Source organism: Callospermophilus lateralis, chromosome 3 (genome assembly GCF_048772815.1).
Source record: "Callospermophilus lateralis isolate mCalLat2 chromosome 3, mCalLat2.hap1, whole genome shotgun sequence".
Lineage (NCBI taxonomy): Eukaryota > Metazoa > Chordata > Mammalia > Rodentia > Sciuridae > Callospermophilus > Callospermophilus lateralis.
This window is the reverse complement of record NC_135307.1, coordinates 178285489-178301724: the sequence shown is the minus strand read 5'-3', so window position 1 is coordinate 178301724 and position 16236 is coordinate 178285489. Positions and strand designations below refer to the sequence as shown.

General features: G+C 56.7%; 1 protein-coding gene across 1 annotated transcript in view; it reads right to left on the bottom strand.

The window, feature by feature from the left end:
• The window catches only part of Src (SRC proto-oncogene, non-receptor tyrosine kinase), a 46615-nt gene extending 39692 nt beyond the window's left edge, over positions 1-6923 (bottom strand). The window contains exon 1 of the mRNA XM_076851821.1: positions 6809-6923. The gene's annotated coding sequence lies outside the window, so the exon portion shown is untranslated. The remainder of the gene's footprint in view (positions 1-6808) is intronic.
• Between the last annotated feature and the right edge of the window lie 9313 nt (positions 6924-16236).

The window sequence follows — 16236 nt, the reverse complement described above, 5'->3', positions numbered from 1 at the left end:
GCAGGGAGGAAGGCACAAGAGACCACAGAGGAACCCCAATGGTGGGCCCCTGGGGCTGCAGTCCTTCAGGATCTTGCTCATGTCTTATTCTGTTCAGAAGAAGTGGGGACATGGGCACAGTGACACAGGCCTGTAATCCCAGTGACTTGGGAGGCTGAGGTGGGAGGATCCCAAGTTAGAGACCAGCCTCAGAAACTCAGTGAGACTATATCTCAAAATAAAAAGGACTTGGGGTTACTCAGTGGGGAAGTGGCCCGGGTTCAGTCTCTAACGCAAAACAAGCAAACAAACAGAAGGGCTTCCACGTGGGGACAATCTGTCTCCATGCTCTGCCCCTCCAGTGCTGTGTGACCTCAGGCAAGTCACTTCACTTCTCTGAGCCTCTGAATCCTTTTGACAATAAGTTTAGGCTTTCGTGGAACCCTGGGGAGGCTGGGGACTCAGTGGGATGGGGCCCGTCCCCATTGCCCAAGCAGGGGGAGCTCTGGCAGGAGCCTGACTGGAAGCCAAGTTTCTTGTCTGCCAAGTAAAGACACTTATGGTGGTCTGTCTGCCTCCCAGCCCTGCTGGGGCCGGCTTAACTACCAAGTGCTACGCCCCCAGGAGGGACAATCAGCACATGTTCCCACAGAGGCCAAAGAACACTGTCACTTGCCATGTATGACAGAATGTGCTGGAGCCGGGAGGGAGGACAAAGAGGGGGACGGGGAGGGCAGAGGAGGGAGCTGAGGGCAGGGAGGGGAGGGAGGTTCTGGGGCCACAGCGCCTTGGCATTAGAAGGGCTCCAGCAGCAGGGCCACTAGGCCTGGGCCCTGCAGAGCAAAGGGCCTGGCAGCGGGACGATCCAGGACAAGCCAGAAACAGCCAGTGGCTCAGGGGGCTGCGGGGCCACCTGCATGGCAGGGGGCTGAGGGGCGGGGCCCAGACCAACCGCGCCTCGGGGAGTCCTTGCTGTGCAGCCAGGGCCCACCGCTGTCCTTCTCTGAGCCTCAGCTGCTCCCTAAGAAACAAGGGCAAGAGCAGTCCCTGCCTCTCAGGCCAGGCTCAAAGGGCGGCCACCTTTGAAGAGAGGGGCCCATCCAGGGAGGGGACCTGGAAGGCACAGGTGAGGCATGGGGCGCTGGACACCATGGCCAGCACAGCACTGGCCCCAGAGGCCGCTGGGGCTGGCCTTCCACCGTCAGCCACCCAGCCTGCCCCGCGGGGAAGGCCACCCGCAGACCCAGTGGCCAGCACAGCCCTGGGGGTTCCCAGGCCACTGTCCTGCACAGGCCCAGGACTCTCGTCCAGGAATCACCCCCCCTCACACTCGCCTGGGACGTCGGCCACGCCCTGGGCCTGCACCTGGCCAGGGCTCACCTGCTACTCATGCTCCTGGGCGCTGGCACCCCCATCCCAGGGATGGTGACGCTGAGGTTCAGAGCAGTCATGGCCCATGTCACACACCGCACAGGTGGCTACCCAGGGCTGGAACCCAGAGCCAAGGGGCTTCGCGGATTTGTCACCTGCACACACATATGTCGTGAGCTTCCAAGATCTGAAGGGAGACGCGTCTGCCAGGGCGGCAAGCCCACGAGTCAGGGTCGCCTGCCCCAGACACACCTGACCTCCACCTGGGAAAGAGGAGTCAGACACCAGGGGTCTGGGTCACAGTTCACTTGCTGGGCGACTGTGGCCTCAGCCCTTGGCCTCTCTGAACCTCAGTCTCTTCTTCCATGTGATGGGAATGAGAGTTCCACCCACCTGAGATGGGGCAGTCTCACTGTGATCCAGGAGGGAGGGCACGATGGGAGGATATCCACACCAAAGGCAAGACCATAAATTTAGACAAAGCAGCCTGAGAAGAGCTAATCAGGCCTTGGCAGGGCAGCCGCGCTTCCTGATGCCCTCCCCACACAGCTCCCACCCCCAGCGTCCGGACCCGCCCCCGCTGGCTCCCCAGCCCAGTGGGCCCAAGGATTCAGAAGGGCCCGTTCCCACAGCCCCCAACAGCTCCAGAGCCACCCCTCCCTGCCCATCCTAGACATCCCCAGTGCCACCCGGGCACCAAGAGGACTCAGGGGGCTGCCCCTGAACAGTCCCCGGCCCAGAGCCTCGGTGAGAGAAGAACCTGCACTATGCAGGTGAGGAAACGAGGGTGGGGACAGGAGGGACCGGGCCAAGATGGTTCCATTTCTTCCCTCCACTTCTGCTTTTATTCTGGAACTTCTCTGAGTAGTTCCGGGGAGAAAAACAGAAGGGACCAAGGTAGGGGGAAGTCACCTGCCCAAAGTCAAGAGATCTGCATTTTTCTCCCAGCTTAGACGACCCGTCTGGTCTTTCTGGCCTCCTTTTCCCCATCGTGAAAAGAAAAGGTCTGGACAGGCCAGGAATGACAAGCTCAGGACACACGCACCACATGTCCCACCCTGTGCCCACGGCAGACATTACTAATCCATCCCAGGGCTCCTTCCCAGGAAGCCAGAATGGGCCTCGGGGTCTGTGAGACTGGAGGCCCAGTTTAGAGCAGGACTGGATGAGGTCTGAGCCTGAAGAGGGAAAGGAAGCGGACAGACAGACGTGAGAGCCACTGGGTGCCCAGCGACTGAAGCACGTCCACAGATGGAGTCCTCACGAAGGGTGCGCAGAGGCAGAGGCTCAAGTCGCTAAGTGACACGACTCTGGACTCAAGCTGAGATGAGGCCCTGAACACGGAGGCCTCTGCCCGTCTCCCTCCAGGGAACGGCGACAAGACCAGCCGCCAGGCGCAGTGGACGGTCCGCCACCCTGCCCTCGGCCCTAATAGGTGCCGGCCTTCCTCCCACTGGGCGGCTTCAGGAACAGTGGGCTCTAGCAAGGCTGATGCCAGGAGCCTGGCCGCGCAGCCCCAGCCCTGCTTCCTAAGCACCTGATTTGCATCAAGGACTTGCTACTGTCCTCTTGGGACATCCTGGAACCATGAGTCACCAGCCCTCTTCTTGGATGGGGACACTGAGGCCCCTTTGGAGGAAGTGCCCCAGGAGCTCCAGTGGACACCACAGTGGATTCCCAGGGAGAAAGGGCGGGCAGCGAAGGGGAGGCCAGGCGCTGTGGGAGCCCAGAGAGCGGGGAGCAAGGCCACAGAGGCGGGAGCTGCAGCCTGGCCCAAGGCGGGGCACTGAGGGCCACTGCGGTGGCTTTACAGCCCACAAGGACCGGGGGGCCCTGGGTGGTGCCAGGCCTTGGGATAGGGCCCAGGCCCACCCTGGGACACCCTTCTCCAGCCAGGTCTTAGTATTTGCCTCTGGAAAATGTAGCCCATCACCTACGGCAGGCTTTCAGGAGGCTCGGCTGGACTGGGCTCATGGCACTGTCCCCAGTTCAGCCTTCTCGTGCACAGAGAAGGCCCAGAGAGGGCAGGGTGGAGCTCAGGGTCACCCAGCACATTGGTGACCTTAGCTGCCAACATCCTCTCCTAGATCAACCCTGCCCAACTGGCACCTTCAGACTCAATGAGATCATCCACTCAAGGCCTTGACCACGCAGCTGGCGAGGCCATACCAGAGATGCCAACTGACCTGCCCAATGTAACAAAATAAGTCCCATTTTCTGAATATCAACTGATGCCAGGCAATAGGCACAGAGCCCTCCTTTAACCCTAATCTGAAAGGGAGATGCTGATTGCCCCATTTTCAAGATGAATAAATCATCTCAGAAAGACACAATGAGCCAGGTTCAGTGGCGCACGCCTGTAATCCAGTGTCTCAGGAGACCGAGGCAGGAGGGTCACTAGTTCAAAGTCAGCCTCAGCAACTTAGCAAGGCCCTAAACAATTCAGCGAAACCCTATCTCTAAATAAAACATAAACAGGGCTGGGGGTGTGGCTCAGTGGTTGAGTGTCCCTGGGTTCAATCCCCAGCACCAAAAAAGAAAGATACAATGAATGACTCAGACACACAGCAAGATCGGTCAGAACTTGAACCCAGGCCCACCTGATTTGCAAGCCCTTACCATACCTCTGGCCTCCATCTCTCCGGCTGACCGTCCCTATTTCTCTCCTCATTCCCAGCTTCCAGCCACCCTAAATTATACTCCCGAATCCTTGGCCTCACCTTCTCAAGCCCTCCTGCTCTTGAACTCCTATTCTACCTTCAAAGCCCAGTCTCACATGCCTCTTCCTCTTGAGACCCGAGTAGCCCCCATACAACACTGGAGTCCAGTTACACTTCTATTTCCCTAGGTACCTTGGTCAGCTCTGCACTCCTGGCCTCCAGTGTGAGGCCGTTCACCGCGAGGGACATCCATCAGCACCTTGCGTAAAGACAGAGGCCAAACTCCTCCCCAGGCCTCGGGGCCTCTCTACAGGTTGCAGCCCTGCTGATAGCTGGCCTCACTTCACTTCTCACATACTGACTTCATTCCCTGTGCTCCAGCCCCGCAGGCTTTCCCCAGTTTCTTCCCACAACAGGGCACACTCTGCCACCTCAGGACCTTGGCACATGCACTTCCCTGCACCTGGCAAGCCCTTCCCTGAGCTTCTACCTGACGACGTCCGCATGCCTCCTTCAAGACTCCTCTGCACCCGGGCCTCCCCGGGCCTCCATCTGAACCTCTACGCTTCAGGGATCATGCACTCACTGATCTGGCAGCCTGTTTGTTACTTGGCTTACTCTCCAGATTAACTTCTGGGAGGCCAGGGACTTCATAAGTCCCCAGCAAGTACCTACCACACTAGCCACTGCTCACAACCCAAAGGGGCCCACGAAGTGGCTGATCAGGAGGGAAGAAAGAGCCCCATTCCCAGTCTTTGTGGCTGAACTGCTGCTCCCCCAGCTCTGGACCACCTCCCGGTCTAACGACCCGCCCTGCTAACCCGCCACGGCTCGGCTGGGTTCCGAGCACACAGTCCATAGTAGATGCTCAATGCAGGGTCTGGATACTTGTATCTCGGCAGGATGAGGAGGAGAGGGTGTGTCAGCAGGCCACTGAGCCGTGTCCTCCTGGATGTCCCCACCCCCGCCCCACCCCCAAGTGGTAATCTAGGGGGAAGCCAAGGCAGGAGCCAGCCTGGGTGCTGGGGATAACTCATGGCCCTGGGAGAGGCCAGGGGACAGAAGGAGGGCAGCGTGGGGCTCCTGGGAGAAGGGAACTCAGTTATCCTGGAAAGTCAAGAGCAGAGGCCGGCCACAGCAGGAGGGCACATCTGGCAGGGTGCCCTGAGGCCGGGGGTGCACCAGGCCAAGGCAGGCAGTCAGCTGAGAGAAGTGACACACTCCAGTCACTTCCCCGGTGGAAAGACCGCATCACCAGGGCCCAGGCACACCACATCTCCAGGCAGCCTCGTGGCTGCCATCAGTCACCAGAAGTGGAGTCTCCCCATGACTGTCCTGTGCCTGTCCCATGCTGGCGACCATGACCACCACTGGAGGCGTTCAAGGGCAGCTGGCCGGGGTCTCTGAGGCTCTGATTCCAGCCTCAGACTCCATGGCCTTGGACCTCAGGTCCCCATCAGTAAAATGAGGATAAGCAGGAGCCCCGACCCTAGAAGGTGTTGAGCAGAGCCAGCGACAGCTGCTGCTTTCCCATTCTACAGCTTACAAAACCGAGGCCAGCGGGGTCGGACCTAAGGTCCAGGGTTGTGGTGGCAGATGGAGCCAGGGCTATTTCTTCCTGGGGTTCTGGGATACCTTGAGAGGCCCCCGCCATCTCCTTCTGGAGGTCCGCTCCATGGCAGCCAGCAAGCGCCCCTCCTCCCCTCTCAGGCAGCTCATCCACTGCTGGACCCGTCTACTGAGCACCTACTACATGCCAATCCACAGGTGCAGAAGCACAGAGACTCCTGGCTGGAGGACCCCCACTTTACAGTCCGGGCTCAGTGGGCCAGGCCCTCAGCCTCAGTCGCGCAACACAAGGTTAGGTATCTTGACTCCCCAGCCAGGGGCTGAGAAAGGGGTCAGCAACAGGGCCAGGCTGGCCCACCCTTGAAACCAAGTGTGAGCACAACTGTCACCCCAGGTGACCCGAGACCACTGCCTCAACTGGACAGCACCCACGAGGCTCAGCAAGCCTGGTTCAGGGCCCCACAAGCACTCTGACCACTCTCAAGTGTGCCTGAAAGCAAGGGGTGGGGGCGGAATGACACCCTGCAGGTGAGCCCCTTCCATCAGCACCACCCTTCCATCAGCCCAGCAGTCCCCCAGGCCCATGACCACTGACAGGCACTCCAGCTCAGAGAGGGCAGATGGCTGTCTGAAGACACACAGCACGGCAAGTGGTGGCCCCGGAGGCCTCAAGCTCACCCCAGCCCCCTCCCAGGTAGGCAAGTGGACCCGGCCTAGTGGCGAAACCCCAAAACTTTTGCCAACTTCTGAGCCGGCCGGTCCTGGGCCTGCTCGGAAGCGGGCAGGGGGCCGAGAGGACCAGGCGCGGTCAGGCTCGGAGCCTTCCAGCCGGCAGCAGCAGGCCCACCCGAGGCCCCACGAGGACTCGGAGGTCCCGGCCCGGGCCCGCGCCTCCGCCCCGCCGCCCCCGGGGCGCCCTGCCTCCGCCGCCCCCAGTCCGCTCGCGGGGCCGAGGGCGCGGGGCCGGGGCGCGGGGCCGGGGCGCGGGGCCGGAGCCCGGGCAGCCGCGGCCGCAGGCGGCGCCGAGGGGCTCGGATTCCGGGTCTGGCCTGGACCTGGCCGGGGGCTGCGCCCGCCGGCCGCCTCCCGGGTCGGGGGTCCCCGCCCAGCCCCCTCCGCGCCGCATCACAACAAAAGGCCGCGCCCGCGGGTCCGCGGCTCCCGGGGCCAGGGGCCAGGCGCGGCGGGCGGGGCCGGGGTCTCGCGCGGGCCGGGCGGGGGGCGCTCACCTGGGCCGCGGCGCGCGGCGACAGCGCACGGAGGGCGCAGCCCGCGCGGCCGGCGGGTCGGCAGACGGCGGCCTGGCCGCTCCGGCTCCCGGGCCGGAATGGATTCCGGGCCGGGAGAGACGGAGCGAGAGAAAGGGAGGAGGCGGCGGCGGCCCCCGCGGGGAGGAGGGAGGAGCGCGGGAGCCGCGGGAGGAGGGGCGGCGGCCGGGAGCGGGAGGAAGCGCGCCGCGTGCCCGCCGCTGACCTGCCGCGGACCCCGCGCCCCAGCCAGGGTCCGGCGGGCGGGGCCCGGGCCCAGGAGCCCCGCCCCGCCCCGCCCCCGGCTGTCCCCGGCCCAAAGGCCCTGGGCCCGGCCGCCCCCCAGTCCGCCTGTCCGCAGTCAGCACCCTGCTTCTGGCCAGGAGCCCTGCTGGGTGGCTCTGGCCGTCTCAGGACTTGATCCGCACAACTGCCTGGGCTGGGTAGGCCCAGGATCAGTCCCATCTTACAGGTGAGGAAACTGAGGCGCTGCCAAGAGCGGGCCTTGACTACGGCCTCGACCGAGTTTCTTGAAGTCAGGACTGGGTCAGGAGGGGCAGGGGGAAAGAGCAAGTTTCATCACCGTTCGTTTTCAGTGCAGAAGAAAATGTACATAAATATACAGCTGGCCCCCCATGGGGAGTCGGAGTCAGTCTGCAGACCGCTGGCGGTTTTGCTGAGGAGGGGGCTGAGGCCGGTGTTTCGGTAGCTTCCAAGTCAATGAAGAGGCTCAGTACTTCTGGACCTAGTGGGGCAGGAAGTATAGCAAGAAACAGGGACGCGGAGGAAAGCCAGCTTTCCGCCATGAAGACTGTGCACCATCTCCTGACCCTGGTGCAGGGCTGCCCTATTTGGGGGTGGGCACCCCACCCTTGGCTCCTCGTCTGTCCTCCTGGAATCATGGACCAGGGATCTGGTTTAAATGACCACCACCTGTCTCCTTTCCATTTCACTCCCCCAGGTTGGGAAGCTAGGCCCTGCCAGGTCAGAGTAGCACCGGGCCTGGGCTTCCCTGGACAGAGGTCCCTGTGGAGAGGATCTGGGAGGGGCATCCTTCCAAGTGAGAGACCAAGGCCTCAGGGTGCAGTAGAGCTTCCCGGAGAACAGGACTGCGCAGGAGCTGGAGCCTGACTGGTCTGGGTTCCAAGTAGGCTAGTCACCACCTGCTGGGCCTGGACAGGTCCACCCACTTCCCCAGCCCAGTCCCCTCTCCCATCAAACAGGAAAGAACACTGAAGAATATGGATCTCACATGCTTTCAAACATGGCCACCAAAAAAAAAAAAAAAATCCTGGGAAAGCTAAATTAACAAGTGTCCATGAAGGTGGCCAGGTTTGTGCCCAAAGAATAGAGCCTTGTGTGGAAATAAACTGGGCCCAGAGGGGAAAGGGGCAGCTCAAGGTTTCTCCATGAAGATTAGCAACACAGCCAAGTCCAGGGGCCAGGCCAGGCTGCTGAAATGGCTGCACTAGTTTGCAAGGCTGGCTTAAAGATTAACCGCAGCTTCCCAGGACCCAGGTGGGCCCCTGGCTGGAGGAGCAGGTTTCCCAGCCCTCATTCACTCCTGAGACATCTAATGGCCTTTCCTGGCCACATGGACTGGGCTGGGGGTGGATATGTTCCCGTTGATGTGCCGGAGCTGACTCTCACCAACTTGCAAGAGCTGACTGTGTTCTTCCCGATGCCATATTCAGTGATGTCACATGGGTAGCTTGACATCAGCCAGGGAGGGATCATTTATACCTTGGAAATCAGCAAAGGCTACAAATCAAACCTTTGTTTTTCTTTCAGAGAACGGGTTGTTAAATATTTGCCAGCATATCAGTAGCTTCATCCCCAGACATTCAACAGAAAGTTCTGGACTTTTCTAGAGTTAAGATAATAGAGAACTTAAAAACACAGACTTTGAACCCACAGACCTGGGTTCAGGTCTCAACTCTGCCACTCCCTGGATGTGTGACTTGGAGCACGCAGTTCTCTGAGTCTCGGTATGCCCCAACCTGTGAAATGGGCCAAGACAGCACATCCCCCTGAGGGCTCACGTGAGGAGGAGGTGAGGCAGTGGGCATTTAGCAGTTCTCACTGTTCATGGTCCTGCCCATTCACAGAAGAGGGCACCGTGGACATGCATCTGCAGGACAGATGCAGCCTGCCACCTGGAGCCTCTGCCAACTTGGAGGGCCCTGCGCAGTGGCTGAGGTTCTCAGAGGATGTGGCCAGTACAATGGTTTCATTATCAAGCAGTGGAAGTACTCTTTATTTTTAACCACCCCTCTGGGCCTCTGCTTAGGCTGTAACCCCCACCAAGAATGCCTGCCCCAGTGGCCGCTTCCCACCCTCCTCATCCTTGAGGTCCTGAGTAAATGCCACCCCTGCTAGGACATGTTTCCTGACACACCCTGATAGAGGCACATCCCAAGTCCATTCCGGGTGTGTCTGGACCCACCCTGAGAGCAGAGACCATGGCCTGGCTCATGCCCAGCAGAATAGGCACTGACCAGGGAGCGAGAACTGACTCAAGATCCTCAGCCAAACGTTCAAAATCTAATTCTTCCCTTCACTGATGTGGGACCCTGCCTTCTCGGGCCTCAGTTTACTCATCAGTAAAATGGAGTTAAGAATCCCACCCACCTTCCAGGATTATGCGCAGGAGACACTTGCTGGTCTAGCCTGGGGGCAAGTGGTTCTGTGTGCCTTATTTTACTTAAAACATTTTTTTTTTTAAAGTAAAGCAGCAACTCATTGCTTAATACCTAAAAATCAGTCAACATTTTTAATGAGCAGGACTGGCCCTGGAACACCACCAGGAACTATCTCCCAACCCAAAGTACTAGCAGATGTTAGATGCTATTTATGTATATATGTATGCATTTGAAAATGGGGATCTTGCTGTGTTGCCCAAGCCTGTCTTGAACTCCTGACTCAGGCAATCCTCCTGCCTCAGCCTCCCAAGTAGCTGGGACTAGCTGGGTATGGAGACACACACCTGTAATCCTAGCAACTCCGGAGGCTGAGGCAGGAGGATCACAAGTTTGAGACCAGCCTCAGCAGTTTAGCAGAGCCTAAGCAACTTAGTAAGACTTTGCTTCAAAATGAAAAATAAAAAGGCTGGGAATGTGGTTCAGTGGTTGAGCATCCCTGGTTCAATCCCCAATACCAAAAAGACAAAAACAAAAACAAAGACCAAAAGGCTGGGACTGCAGGCACACATGCCACTGAGCCTGACTTTGGTGAATGCTATTGAAGTCAGCCTTGTGGAGACGGAGAGCAGTGGGCATTCACAGTCCTCTGTCTGTGGACTCCTCCTCCCTCTACCTGAGTAAACCACAGCTGAGAGCAGGAAGGAGGGGATGGGAGAGGCCTGGCCCCTCACAGCAGCAGTGACTCCATGGACCAGAGCTGTCCATGGCAGGGGATCAGGAGCCCTGCCCACACCTCATCCAGGGCCCTGTAGCCCTGGCTCGGTGGTGGCCTACCTGCCTTGCCCAGCCCCGGCTCACCCTTGGAGCAGTGACTGAGAAGCCAGACTCTTCAGGCACTCTGGGGACCTCGGGCCCACCCTGCATTCCCATGCAGTTCCTGCACAACCAAGCCACCCGAAGGCCTACACCCCAAGGCGCTGGAGAAGCGTCCCCAACATCATGAGAGCCAGGCGCAGGTGAGCTTGTGCTCCCTCAGAGGCCAGCCACCACCAGGAGGGGCAGCCAGGCACCGGCAGCTCCCCTAGCATCCGCCCTCCTGCTGAGGAAGGGCTGGGACGGCCACACCTGGGCAGACAGAGCTGAGTGATGACGCACCTGGCACTGCCACCGGTACCGCCCCAGTGTTCAGACCCTCACAGCCTCACGTGGGGCCCTGGGGCGCTGGGGCCATTCATAGGCAGGAAGATGTGGCCTTGCACAGCGCAGAGTCTGGAGACCAACAGGGTCAAATGCAGGAAAGACTGCAGGGCCACAGGAGAGGCCCAGACAGGGACACACACCCTCCCAGGCCACAGAATGTCACTGGGTCACTGTCGGGCAGGGCCACACCCTCAGCCCAGAGCAGGCACCCTTCCACCCCGTCCCAGAATGCCTGTGAGAAAAGATGAAAGGAGTCGGGGCCCTTGATCTGCGCACCCCCATAGGAGGGCAGAGGGTGGGCCGGAAATCTGCAGCAGAGCTGGGAGCCCTCGGGTCAGAGGGGCTTGGAAACCTTCTGGGCAGAGGACACATCACACAGGAGGACTTGGAGGAGTAATAGAGAAAGAATAACCCCAGGCCCAGGGTCACTGCCGGGAGTCCCCTGACCTCCCAGGGCTCTGGGTGTAGCACTAGTTTATTCTTTGCAACACTATGAGGTAGGACAGGAGATACCTTTGTCCCCACTGTACATGTAAGAAAATTGAGGCTCAGAGAGTGACGCGACATGGTGAGGAAGAGCAGGATTACAAAGTCAAACCCCAGCCGAATTCAAGCCTCCCTGGACCTCAATGTCCCGTGCTGGAGTTCTGTCCCACCCACACCTCCTGGGAGCCCCGAGAGGACACACCTTCCCTGTGGTGGCCCCTCTGCCACTTCAATTGGGTGCCTTCATCTTCCCCGGTTCCCAGGCTTTGGTGGTGTTTTGTGGGAGGATTTGGAAAAGCAGAAAGTACAGAAGCAAAAAATGCCCACAGGAGCTGGGGTTGTGGCTCAAGCGGTAGCGCGCTCGCCTGGCATGCGTGCGGCCCGGGTTCAATCCTCAGCACCACATACCAACAAAGATGTTGTGTCCGCCGAAAACTAAACAATAGATATTAAAACACTCTCTCTCTCTCTCTAAAAAAAAAAAAAATACCGACAGCACCTCAGGAGGGGCGCATCCCCCCAGTCCTCTGGTGACAGCTGCATAGGGACTTCCTTCCAGGCAGTGCAAACAGCACAGCAAGGGAGATAGGTGGGGGGCGTAACTCCACAGTGGACAAATCCAGCAAATGCCACTTCAGCGCGGTGACCAAGGTGAGCAGCAGTGATCGGTCACCTCGATAACACATACCTTTGATATGACGCAATGAGAATGGCATTTTACCTCTGTGGTCACCCTCCCGGAAGCCAGAACCCCTGTCAAATCGTGAGGAAAACATGAGAAAAATTCGCCAGAGGGGCATTCTACAGAACACCTCGCTCACGCTCCTGGAGCCCACCAGGGCCATCAGAAAAGTGCCAGGAAAGTCAGCCTGGCACTTGGTGGCCCACACCTGCAATCCCAGTGATGCAGGAGGCTGAGGCAGGAGGATTGCAAGTGCAAGGTCAACCTGGGCAACGGAGCAAGACCCTGTCTCAAAATAAAATAGAAAAAGAGCTGGGGGTGTGGCTCAGTGGCGAGGGCCCTGGGTTCAATCCCTGGTACAAAAAAAAAAAAAAAAGTTTCAGCGTAAAAGATGGAATTTCGGCTGGGAGGGAGCTGAGAGCTGTCTCCAGACGTTTCCTTCTAAAGCTGGGGAAAATGAGGACGGGAGACAGAAGGGACCTGCCCGAGGTCCTACTGCAAGCTTCTGATAGTCTAGAGTAGGATCAAGTTTTTTCTTTTTTTTTTTTTGTATTTTCTTTTTTTTTTTTAATTTTTATTTTTTATTTATTTTTTTTTATTGGTTGTTCAAAACCTTACAAAGCTCTTGACATATCATATTTCATACATTAGCATACATTAGCTTCAAGTGAGTTATGAACTCCCATTTTTACCCCAAATACAGATTGCAGAATCACATCGGTTACACATCCACATTTTTACATAGTGCCATACTAGTAACTGTTGTATTCTGTTACCTTTCCTATCTTCTACTATCCCCCTTCCCCTCCCCTCCCATCTTCTCTCTCTATCCCATCTACTGTAATTCATTTCTCTCCTTGTTTATTTTCCCATTCCCCTCACAACCTCTTATATGTAATTTAGTATAACAATGAGGGTCTCCCTCCATTTCCATGCAATTCCCCTTTTCTCTCCCTTTCCCTCCCACCTCATGTCTCTGTTTAATGTTAATCTTTTCTTCCTGGTCTTCCTCCCTGCTCTATTCTTAGTTGCTCTCATTATATCAAAGAAGACATTTGGTATTTGTTTTTTAGGGATTGGCTAGCTTCACTAAGCATAATCTGCTCTAGTGCCATCCATTTCCCTGCGAATTCCATGATTTTGTCATTTTTTAGTGCTGCGTAATACTCCATGGTGTATAGATGCCACATTTTTTAATCCATTCATCCATTGAAGGGCATCTGGGTTGGTTCCACAGTCTTGGATCAAGTTTTTTCGATGTCACAAAATTGATTAACTGCCTACTGTATACAAGGCACCATCCTAGGCCCTTATCATAATGAAGGCAGAGAGGGAGGGTCAAAGATTTTCCCCCGGGGTCAGCACCTCCTCTGGGCCACAGGGATATAGACCCTGCCCTTTGGGGGCTCCCAAGCCAGAAGAGGAAATGGACCTGGAAACACTCTGAGCAAGAAGGTGAGAGGTTGCAAGTTCTCCCCTCCAGTATCTGGGAGACCCTCCATCTGCAACCCGGGTGCCCTCCAAGCCCACTGTGCTACCTGGCAGGGGGAGCTGATGATGGACAGCAGTCCTGAGAGGACACAATGAGGACCAAGGCGGGGGGGGGGGGGGCAGGCACACAGTGAACATTCCATCCAAGTGTCTTCTGAGTGCTGCAGGAACTCAGAGGAAGGGCATTTGTCAACTGACCCTGGCAGGGAATCTCGGAGGGCTTCCCAGGCAAGGCACACTTGGGTTGGGTCTTGGAACATGGGACGGATTTTGCTAACCCTGGAGGCCTAGAAGCAGCAGCCCTAGCCTCCAGAGCTCAGTCTGGTCCCAGAAAGCAGGAGACATGTCAGACCACTCTCACAGAGGATTCTCCAAGACCAGACTTCCCTGTTTGCTGGCCTCCTGGACTCATTGCCTGAGCCAGCAGGCAGAGGCAGCAGGGGCTGGGCAGGCTGGGGGCAGGGCCAGGCTGAAGGAGCTCCAGGGCCTGTCAGGAAGGGAAGCTAGGCCCTGCCTCCCACTCACCAGCTGAATGTGGCTGGTAGGACTTCCTCCTCCTGCTCTTGCTCAGGAATTACCAGGCGGGTTGGGGGTTGGGAAGGACACCCCGGCCCTGGGCCTCCAGCCTCCCTGGGCCTCCTCTGGCCACTCCCAGGCTCTTAGACCCTGGGAACACTGACCACACAGTCAGTCTTCCCAGGGCCCCATTCCCAGCCTCACATATGTTCCTTCCTCCTGCCTCTACACATCTGCCCACTCATGGTTTGGACCAGACCCCACTCACTCTCCTCAGTGCACCACCTCCCTGACCAGTTACATCCCTTGCATCTCAGGCCAGGTTGGGAACAAGCTGGCCTAGCCCCTGCCCTTTGGAGCTTGGGTTTCTAATTCTGTGTGTCTTGAGCTTTGTCCACACCCTGGGTGGGGAATCTGAGTCAAGACCCCGTCCTCTGCAGCCTTGGGCCTTGGCAAATCCCTTCTGCTCTCTGGCCAACATCGTATTTGTTGCTGCTCAGTGAAGAGGCGCCCTGTCCAGGGGTCTTAGGGAATGGGCAGGAGAGATGTGAGGTCATTCTGCCCCATTCTGCCTGCCCCAACATAATCCCCCCAGATAAAGTTCCCTCCTGTGGAACTGGTAAAGGCTCCCACAGGGCTCTGACTCATCACAATTTCTGTGCAGAAATCTGTATGGGGCCAGGACTGGTGGCATATGCCTGTAATCCCAGCAGCTCAGAGGCTTTGGCAGGAGGATTGCGAGTTCAAAGCCAGGCCCAGCAACTTAGCAAGGTACTCAGCAACTCAGGAAAACCCTATCTCTAAATAAAATATTAAAAGGGCTGGGGGAAATAGTAATTAATTAATTAACTTAAAAGGGCTGGGGATGTGGCTCAGAGGTTAAGTACCTCAGGTTCAATTCCCAGTACCAAGAAAGAAGGAAACAAGCATGGGGGGCCAGGAAGCTGAACAGCATCATTTAAAGTAGCAGTGGAGGGCTGGGGATGTGGCTCAAGCGGTAGTGCACTCGCCTGGCATGCATGCGCCCCGGGTTCGATCCTCAGCACCACATACAAACAAAGGTGTTGTGTCTGCTGAAAAATAAAAAATAAATATTAAAAAATATGAAATATGATATGTCAAGAGCTTTGTAATGTTTTGAACAACCAATAAAAAAATGAAAAAAAATTAAAATTAATACCTAAAAAAAATAAATAAATAAAGTAGCAGTGGAGATGGATTCGAATCTTCCCTCATAGCTGTGAGGCCCTGGGCAAGGCATTTAACCCCTGATGCCCACTTCTCTCATTTGTTTACTGAGGACAAGGACAGATACCTTCGATGGCTGCACAAGTCCACAGGCCAAGTGCAGCCACCTCAGAGTCTACAAATGAAGCGAGCAGTTCTGACGGCCTTCCAAGTAATGAGGTGGAACTATACATTTTGACGTGGACAGAATTTATGCTAAAAGTTAAAATGTTCTAGTGTTAATGATAAAACCACATTAGGTATCTAAAAAAGTGGAGATAGGAAAAATAGAAGGGAGAAACTAGCAGTTGTCCCTGGAATTAGTGGGGTGGGGTGGGGTAGAGATGAGCTTAATATTATATTTTACATTTTATGCTTTTTTTTTTTTTTTTTTTAAATAGGTCTGATTAAGTTACTGAATGGCCTCAGAGTTGCAATCCTCCTGCCACAGCCTCCCAAGGCACTGGGATTACAGGCTCCACCACCGTGCCCGGCTCATTTATACTTGTCTTCATTTTTTAAGTTTTCTGTGATGAGGTGATGTTACTTGGGCAACAGAAAATGATATAAGTGATTTTATTTCAATTTTTAATTCAGTTGTAGATGGACACAATACCTTAATTAATTAATTAATTTATTTATTTCTACATGGTGCTGGGAATAGAACCCCGCGCCTCACATGTGCTAGGCACACACCCCACACTGAGCTATAACCCCAGCCCTGAGATTTTAAAAGTGCCATCTAGCTCCCTCTGTCACGGTGAGTCTGCTCCCCAGCAGGTCTGTTTGTCTAAGTACTAGGTCTGGTCATGAAGCTCCACAGCCCAAGATCCCCGCTGGCCATGCACTTGGCCTTCCCCCAGCCCTGTGGGCGGCCCCTCCAAGGAACCTACAGGGCTCATTTGCTCATTTGGTGTGTCCTGGCCCCACCTGATGGGGAAGGGAGAGACTCCAGGGGGAAGTGCGGTTCACCTCCACAGCATTCCGGAACAAGCTCTTTCCCTTCCCTCTGGCCTTGCTCACCTTGCCTCCGGGACAGGGGCAGGGCAGAAGAAAGTGATGGGAAAGGGGACTGTTTGCCCTGGGCCTGGGTTTGGGCCTGAGGTCACAGCCAGGGTTGGCTCAGGAGGACCGCGGTCTGGTGACCTGCGCTAGACTTATAGCTT